The sequence below is a fragment of the Macaca fascicularis genome, chromosome 1, assembly GCF_037993035.2.
Source record: "Macaca fascicularis isolate 582-1 chromosome 1, T2T-MFA8v1.1".
Lineage (NCBI taxonomy): Eukaryota > Metazoa > Chordata > Mammalia > Primates > Cercopithecidae > Macaca > Macaca fascicularis.
The window spans coordinates 49,889,480-49,898,354 of NC_088375.1; positions in this window are offsets into that span (position 1 = coordinate 49,889,480).

The following is an 8,875-nucleotide window of genomic DNA, read 5'->3' on the forward strand; positions in this document are numbered from 1 at the left end:
TTTTTTGTTATTTTTTTTTTCTGACAAAAAGTCTTGCTGTGTTGCCCAGCTTAGAGTATAGTCATCCAATCAGACTCAAACTCCTGGGCTCAAGTGTTCCTTCTACCTCAGCCTCCTAAGTAGCTGGGATTGGAGGTATGCAACATCACACCCAGCTAATTTTTAATTATTATTATTAATTTTTTTTGTAGAGACAGGTTCTTACTATGTTGTCCAGACTGGTCTTGACCTCCCAGGTTCAAGCAATCCTCCCATCTCAGCCTTCCAAAATGCTGGGATTACAGATGTGGGCCATGGTTCCCAGCCCTAGGTTAAAGTTCCAATATTTTCTTCTTAGCTCCAGTGGATCATCTTTATGAATCCTGTAGACCTGCATTTCATTTTTAAGACCTCTGGTTCAAATGTCTATAAATTGGTTTAACATGTACTATCAGGCTGAAAACCCTTGAGACAGAGATCATAAGAGGCATGTGGAAGCAGAAAAGAGAAAGAAACTTAACATTTTTATGGATTAGGCATTTCGCTTGCAACCAGTGAGGTAGCTATTTCACTGATTAGAGACGTGAGGTTCAAAGACCTTAAGTAGCTTACAAAAAGCCACACTGTTATTAAGAACCTAGGACCGGCCGGGAGCGGTGGCTCAAGCCTGTAATCCCAGCACTTTGGGAGGCCAAGACGGGCAGATCACGAGGTCAGGAGATCGAGACCATCCTGGCTAACACGGTGAAATCCCGTATCTACTAAAAAATACAAAAAACTAGCCGGGTGAGGTGGCGGGCGCCTGTAGTCCCACCTACTTGGGAGGCTGAGGGCAGGAGAATGGCGTGAACCCGGGAGGTGGAGCTTGCAGTGAGCCGAGATCAGGCCACCGCACTCCAGCCTGGGCGACAGAGTGAGACTCTGTGTCAAAAAACAAACAAACAAACAAACAAAAAGAACCTTAGGACCATGCTCTTTTGGAAGTGCCATCCTCATTAGTGACTCTGTTAAAAGAAGGTGAAAATTTCTAAATGCAAAACTGATACGATTAATAAGGTATCTTTGATAAGAGAGAATGTTTCCAAAAACACATTGGATAGTCACAATTGAAAGTTCCTGAACCTGAAAACTCCTGATTAGATTTCTTTAATCAGAGAGAACAATATTATCATTTTTAGGGCTTAACAAACAAAACAGCATTCACTCCTATTCATGACTAATAATCACAAGGAAAAATGCACTCCAGGTATACACTACTTGCTAGAAACTACAATAAGGACTCATTTGTTCAACACATTTTTATCTGAAACATCTCTAGGTGTTAGGCACTGAGGATACATTGCAGCAAAATAGATAAAATCTCTAACATTTTGTTATTATCTTATAGATCATACAGTCATTAATTAAGTACTAAAACCAGTAAGTGTTCAATTATAAAAAGAGAGAAATTGTTATGAAGAAAACATATGTGGTATTATGAAGGTTAAAAGTAAGGAAACTGGCCTAACACAGAGGTCACAGGGAGCTTCTCCAAGATCTAAGGGGTGGTGTGAAGTTACCCAGGTGAGAGTGAAGGGGAAAACATTCTGGCAGAGGGCAACATCTGTTCAGGACCTGCCAAAGGAGGGAGGATCATACAAGAGGCAAGTGTGACTGGAGATCAAAGTAAGAACAGCCGTATTCTGTGTGTCATGTCATCCTGAGATGAAGACAAGGCCAAACCATGTAGGACTCTGAACATTAACATAATTTTGTTCTCTATTATGTAAACAGTGAGATGTTTTGGGGATTTTCAGTAGAAATGACATGATCAAAACTCACTTGGAAAATATCATTGTGGCCAAGGATTGTAGAACTGGAGGAGGTAAAGTAGAATAAAGGGTGGTAATTTGCTGTGGTTGGCTGTGGCTTGTTCTCACCAAAACCTTTGTTGAAATTTGATCCCCAATGTGGCGGAATTGGGAAGTGGGGCCCGGTGGGAAATGTTTTAGTCCTGAAGGTGGATCCCTTATGAATAAATTAATGTCTTCCCACAGGAGTAAGTGAGTTCTTGCTCTTGTAGGAATACATTCTCTCGTAAGAATACATTCTCTTGCAGAAATACACTTCCTCCCAGGAGAGCAGGTAATTAAGTGTCTGGTTTCCTTGTTTGTTTGTTTTTTTCCTTTGATTCCATTCTTGTCCCGTGATCTCTATCCACATTATCACTTCCTTTCCACTTTCTACTATGAGTTGAAGCAGCATGAGGCCATCATCTGATGAAGCTGCCCAATTTGGAACTTCCCAGCCTGCAGAAACTGTGAGCAAAATAAATCCCTCTTCTTTACAAATTACCTAGCCTCAGGGCTGCACCCTCATGGGTGGTTCATGCCATGATCACGAAAGGGAGTGAGTTTTTACCCTCGCCAAACTAAATTAGTTCCTGTAAGAGTGGGCTGTTATAAAGCCAGGACACCCCTCAGGGTTTGCCTTTTAACATATGTCTGCAGGAAATATCCTATTTCATGGCAAGAGTGATGCCATCTTGAAGCAAAAAGTGCCATTATGACTCATGTTAGACCCCCGCATACGAAGGTGTTCTGCAGTAAGATCTTAAACAATGCCTGTAGCATAGATGGCTCTTATTAAAATGCTTATCTAACCTTCCCAGTCGTCGTGAGTATTGGCAAGAAAATCTGGAAATAGGAACAGCTGCATCTCTTTAAGGGTAAAATATTTTTACCCTACAAGCTTGCTCTACAAAGAAAGCTTTCTGGAGGGCCAGTGCAGGGACCCACCATCTCACAGACATCTGAGACATGGCTTTTGTTCTAAGTCCTATTCAATGTTTCTTTTTGACAAATTGCATTTATCTTCCTTTCTTTAACTTCTCAACTCCCCCAGTCTTTGGGAGTAGGTCAGCATGTACCTGCTCACCGCACAAGAGTGCTCACTTCCCCTTTGTCCTTGTCTACCATGTTATAAGATAGTACAGAAAGCCCTCATAGGAAGTTGAGCAGATGCTGGTGCCATGCTTCTTGCACTTCTCTGCCTACAAAACTGTAAGTTAAATAAACCTCTTTTCTTTATAAAGATCCAGCCTCAGGTATTTCTGTTACAACAACAGTAAATGGACTAAGGCAATGCTAAAAGCAACCTATCTGAAAAAGAAATGAAGAAAACAACCCCACTTATAATCATTACAAAAATAATAAAATACGTAGGAGTCAATTTAACCAAGAAGGTGAAAGATCTCTACAATGAAAACTATACAGCATTTGTGGCATAAATGGGAGAGGACACAAATAAAAGGAAAGATATTGCATGTTTATGAATGGAAAGTATTAATAATCTTAAAATGTCCACGCTACCAAATGGGATCCACAGATGCAATTCAATTCCTATCAAATATCAATGACATTCCTCACGGAAATATAATAATAATTCTAAAATTTGTATGAAAAGACCCTGAATAGCCAAAGCAATCTTGGACGAAAGGAGCAAAGATGAAGGCATCACACTACTGAAGAGAGGAACATAACTGGAAATGGGAAATTATCTGTTCTGCATATCTTCACTAAACAAGAAAGAAAAGAACAACTAATAACATTGACAGAAGTGGATAAACTTAAAAAAAATCCCAAAAATGTAAGAATTCCAAAACAAATGGAATGTTTTTCTTCACAAATATTCAATTGTATCTGGTGAATATATTTATTTGCCTAGTTAAGTAAATTATACTATTAAATATTTTATATGCGATTTTCTTTCCATCCTTTGTTTGCCACCCAATCTCATAAATTAAGGCTTAATTTTGAGAAGTGTGCAATTTATATAAAATTTAATCCTAAGTGATAATAAATCTTATGGATATGTATAACTCATTTAAGAAATTTGAGAACCAAACTATTTCAGTTGTGGTTGATTCACACTTTTAATAGCTCATGCTTATTACATGACTTATCTGCCGTCTAAAAGTAAATGCTACTACTTATAAACTAGAGGCAAGTTAATCAATGACAATGTTGCCATTCCCCAGTCACCCACTAGCCATTACATGTCATCAAGTCACATTTGCTTTTTACTGGTCTATAGAATGTCAAAGCAAAGGAAAAGGACATTTTAAAGGTTAGTGTTATATCATGCCAAAGGACATACTGGAAGTCTTTCTTCTATTTGGAAAATATAACCAGAGGTTATGGCAATGTTATTGTTTCTATTGCCATTTGTTCTACTTTGTTATTTGATATGATTGAGGAAGAAAAAGGAAGTAGGTCATGTCTGTTGCCATTTTGCTCTACAGACAAGCCGTAGTGGGAAATAATTAGATGCAGCATATCAGCACAGTCACCTAAAACAAAAAAAAATAATTCTGCAGTTTCTACATTATCTTTGTGATTTGAAAAATCCTGATCCTTACACCCTGAAGGTAGCCGTTAGGCAGTTTTCTGCCTTAAATGGCAGAACACATCAACCCAAACTGACTTAAACTATAAGAAATGTTGGAGTTTTATTTCATGTAAAAATAAGTCAAGGGGTGGGATGAGCCCCAGGCCTCAATGCTCTCCTTTCTCTTTCTCTGATATTCTCTAGTGTCTACTCTGCTCAGAATAGTTTAAGAACTTCTTGTAGGAAGGTGATGGAATGTAGTGGTTACATTTGTATCACAACCAAAGGCAGCAAATCCAGAAACAGAAAAATAGTATTTACTTTAGTGCTTCTGTCTTAGAATGAAAAAAACTTTTTCTCACTGTTTGGGACAGAGGTCCACTGGTAAGGAGAATGAGATTACCATAATTCGTCTAAAGTCTTAAGCAATTTTAAAAATTTAAGATCTAATCTTGAAACTACAGATAAGGTTAACTTTGTCATACAAGAAGTAGTTTTTTTGTTTTTTTTTTTTTTTAATCAAGGCGCTGTTAGAAAGAAAGATGGGTTGGGTAGATAGCTAACAGTATTTGCTACACTGAATGTATTTTCATCATCATGAAGAAAATACCAAAATTTGTTAGACAATAGTTTACTGATGGTTTATACATTAATTAGATTATAAGTATAAAAATATGTAGGTAAAAAGGTTTACACGTTCACCTTTGTTTAAAATAATGAAAAGATCTAGATTTCCAACTAATTTTTATATCACTTCCTGGAGAAATCACACAATCGCCTTGCTTAGAAGCCAGAGTGTTTCTGGCCGGGCGCGGTGGCTCAAGCCTGTAATCCCAGCACTCTGGGAGGCCGAGACGGGTGGATCACGAGGTCAGGAGATCGAGACCATCCTGGCTAACATGGTGAAACCCCGTCTCTACTAAAAAGTACAAAAAACTAGCCGGGCGAGGTGGCGGGCGCCTGTAGTCCCGGCTACTCGGGAGGCTGAGGCAGGAGAATGGCGTAAACCCGGGAGGCGGAGTTTGCAGTGAGCTGAGATACAGCCACTGCACTCCAGCCTGGGCGACAGAGCGAGACTCCGTCTCAAAAAAAAAAAAAAAAAAAAAAAAAAGAAGCCAGAGTGTTTCCAAGAGAAACAGGATGGTGGGGCTCAGGCCACAGCTGTTACTCTTTGAGTAACTTCCATGTCTGAACTAGCAACTCTATGACAAAATCAGACTGAGAGTTTCCAAAGTGCTTTGTTCAGAGCAGCAATATCAGCATCACCTAAGAACTTTTTAAACACATAAACTCTTGGACCCCACCCAAACCTACTGAATCAGAAACTCTGGGTATGAGGACTTGTAAGTCCTCCAGGTGATTCTGACTACGTTAACATTTTAAAATTCTTCTTAATTTTTGTGAGTACATAGAAGGTGGATATATTCATGGGGTATGTGATATATTTGGGCACAGGCATGCAATGCACAATAATACCATCATAGAAAATTGGGCATCCATCCCCTCAAGCACATATCCTTTGTGTTACGAACAATCCAACTCTACTTTTAGTTATCTTAAAATGTACAAATAAATTATTATTGACTGTAGTCTCCCTGTTCTGGTATCAAATACTAGGTTTTATTCTTTCTGTCTGACTATTTTTTGTACAAATTAACCATCCCCACCTTCCTTGCCTCCCCTACTATCCTTCCCAGCCCCTGGTAATCATTCTTCTATTCTCTATCTCCATGAGTTCACTTGTCTTGATTTTTAGATCCCACAAATACGCGAGAACATGTAATGTTTGTCTTTCCGAGCCTGGCTTATTTCATTGAACATAATGACCTCCAGTTCTATCCATGCTGTTGCAAATGACAGAATCTCGTTCTTTATTATGGCTGAATAGTACTCCATTGTGTATTAGTGCCACATGTTCTATATCCATTCCTCCGTTGATGGACACTTAGGTTTCTGACCACATTAACATTTGAAAACCACTAGAAGCAGCTCTGTTGACAATTTTTCATTTTAGCAATTGTGCCGGTTTATTTAAAGCTTCTCACCCCACTGCAGCTCCATAGTTCTACTGTTTTTGGTTTCAGTAGTTTTGCTTATATTTTTCTTACTCTGCCAGATGCGGTAAAATTAAAACCATTTGTCTCACTCGCTGCACTGTCCAATACAGTAGCAGCAGCCACATGTAACTATTGAAATTGAAATTAATTGAGCTTTAAAAATTGAGGCATGCCAGCCATATTTCAAATACTCAGTAGTCACATATGGCAAACGGTTACCATATTGAACAGCATAGATATATAGAGCATTTTTATCATTGTAGAAAATTCTATTGGACGGGGCTGAACTAGAGAATGACAAATTCATGCTTTTTTTAAAAAGCACTTTTAAGTAACATGCACTAAACATATTTTTTTACATATAAAAGTGGCATCAATCTAGAATACATTCAATTGCTGGGAGAAGAGTTATTCACCCTTAATTCTCTTGTATAGGTTTGTGGTTTTCAATCTTGGAAATATGCCAGACAATATATTCTGAAGACAAAAATAACAAAATTGCTTTTTTGAAGACACATAGCTTCTGGCCAAATATAACAAATATTCTTTTCAATGAATAACTAACTGAGCTTGAAAGAAAAGAAGGGCGGGTGAGAACTCCAAGGTTACATGAAGCTTTGCCAATCTTGGAAACTGGGAGGCTAATTTCCTGCCCCCCTCCTCGCCCCCCAGACGGATTTTCACTCTTGTTGCCCAGGCTGGAGTGCAATGGCGCCATCTCTGCTCACCGCAACCTCTGCCTCCCGAGTTCAAGTGATTCTCCTGCCTCAGCCTCCCAAGTAGCTGGGATTACAAGCATGCACCACCACACCCGGCTAATTTTGTATTTTTAGTAGAGATGGGGTTTCTTCATGTTGTTCAGGCTGGTCTCGAAATCCTGACTTCAGGTGATCCGCCCACCTCAGCCTCCCAAAATGCTGGGATTATGAGGCGTGAGCCGCTGCGCCCGGCCACAGGAGGCTAATTTTTTAAGGTCAGTTCAATAACAGGAGACAAAGATTTTGGTGGGAAGTGGAATTAGATCTCTACATAAATTTGAGACAATTGAAGTCTACTCACTCAGTGAAAGGGTGGGCTAGAAAAGACACTGATGCAGGAAAAAAAACAAAAACAAAAACAAAAAACAAACAAAAAAAAACAGTGTGAGTGGAAAAAGTTCCTAAGGATTTTAGCCACAGGTCTACCCTACCAAGGGTCAGCAATTCAAGTTGATTCACCAGACTCTAGAATCTCTGGCAGACACAAATGCAAATTTTCTCCCAATGTGTGCAAATTCAAGCCAGACATTTTAGGATTCCCACACAGCCATACCAAAATTTACAAGGAAACAGATTCTCATGAGTAAGTAGGTCATTACAATTAGTGTCTTAGGTAGGAGAAGGAGCACAGTGGGAGAATAAGGTGGAAGAGGAAGAAATTGAAGACTGGTCACAGAGGACCAGAAAAAAGATATAGGCATTATCTCCTGGAAAATGAAAACCCACTAAAAGATTCTAAGTTAAAAGTAGCATGGTTAGATTTTGTTTTAGAATCTTGTCTATCATAGTTGATTCTGATTCTTTTGCTGCTTCTTCATTGAAAGGACTTGAAATATTTATGCCCCCTAACTGAAATTCAACGAAATCACCGTAAGATGTGGGTAAGGCCAAAATCTTGCCTTTATAATCCTATTCTGCATACTTGACCATAAGAAAATGGTTTTAAAATGATTAAAGTAGTTAAGTATATCTAATGAATATTTCCTGATCGCAACATCTATAGAAATGTTGCATACTTCTTAATAAAATTTTGAGACAGGAAATACTTTTCCAGGGTCAGGGTAGGGAACAAAAAGAAAAGACTTTTCAATTAATTGCCTGTATCTTCTGATAATCAATTACTGATTAGTTTGGTTCTCCAATAAGCTTCCTTTCAACCTGCTAGTTACACAATAAAACAGCAATGTGCTTTAGTATAGCATTTTACATAGGGCACAGTAAAATGACAAAATGACACAACCGCACATTAAAAAACAACTTTAAATTAGCCTTTGGTTTCTTTCTACAATAAGAAACCTTTAACTTCTGCGCAACTTGTCAGAGAACTTTTTTTTTTTCTCCTTTTTCTGCTCATGGCCAAGCAGAGAACAAAAATCAAATAATACAGCATGCTCCAATTTTGGTCTTTGTGAAAACCCTTTACTGGTATCTTTCAATACTTACCTTTCAATACTGTTTCTCCTTTAAGTCAAGGAGAAAAACAGTGGTTTCTCCTTTACTTAAAATTTTAATGTTAATTTATCTTTTTTTACTGTAAAGATAGTCTGTAACTTACCCATTGCCTGCTACCACCACCGCCATCTCATAATACCCTCCTTTCCTTTTACTCTAACTCTTACCTTTCATCACCAACACAAATATTATTTAAGGTCAATATTCTGTCATTTTCCTTAAGAGCTACAGAATGTCTAACTACCAACCTACCGACCTACT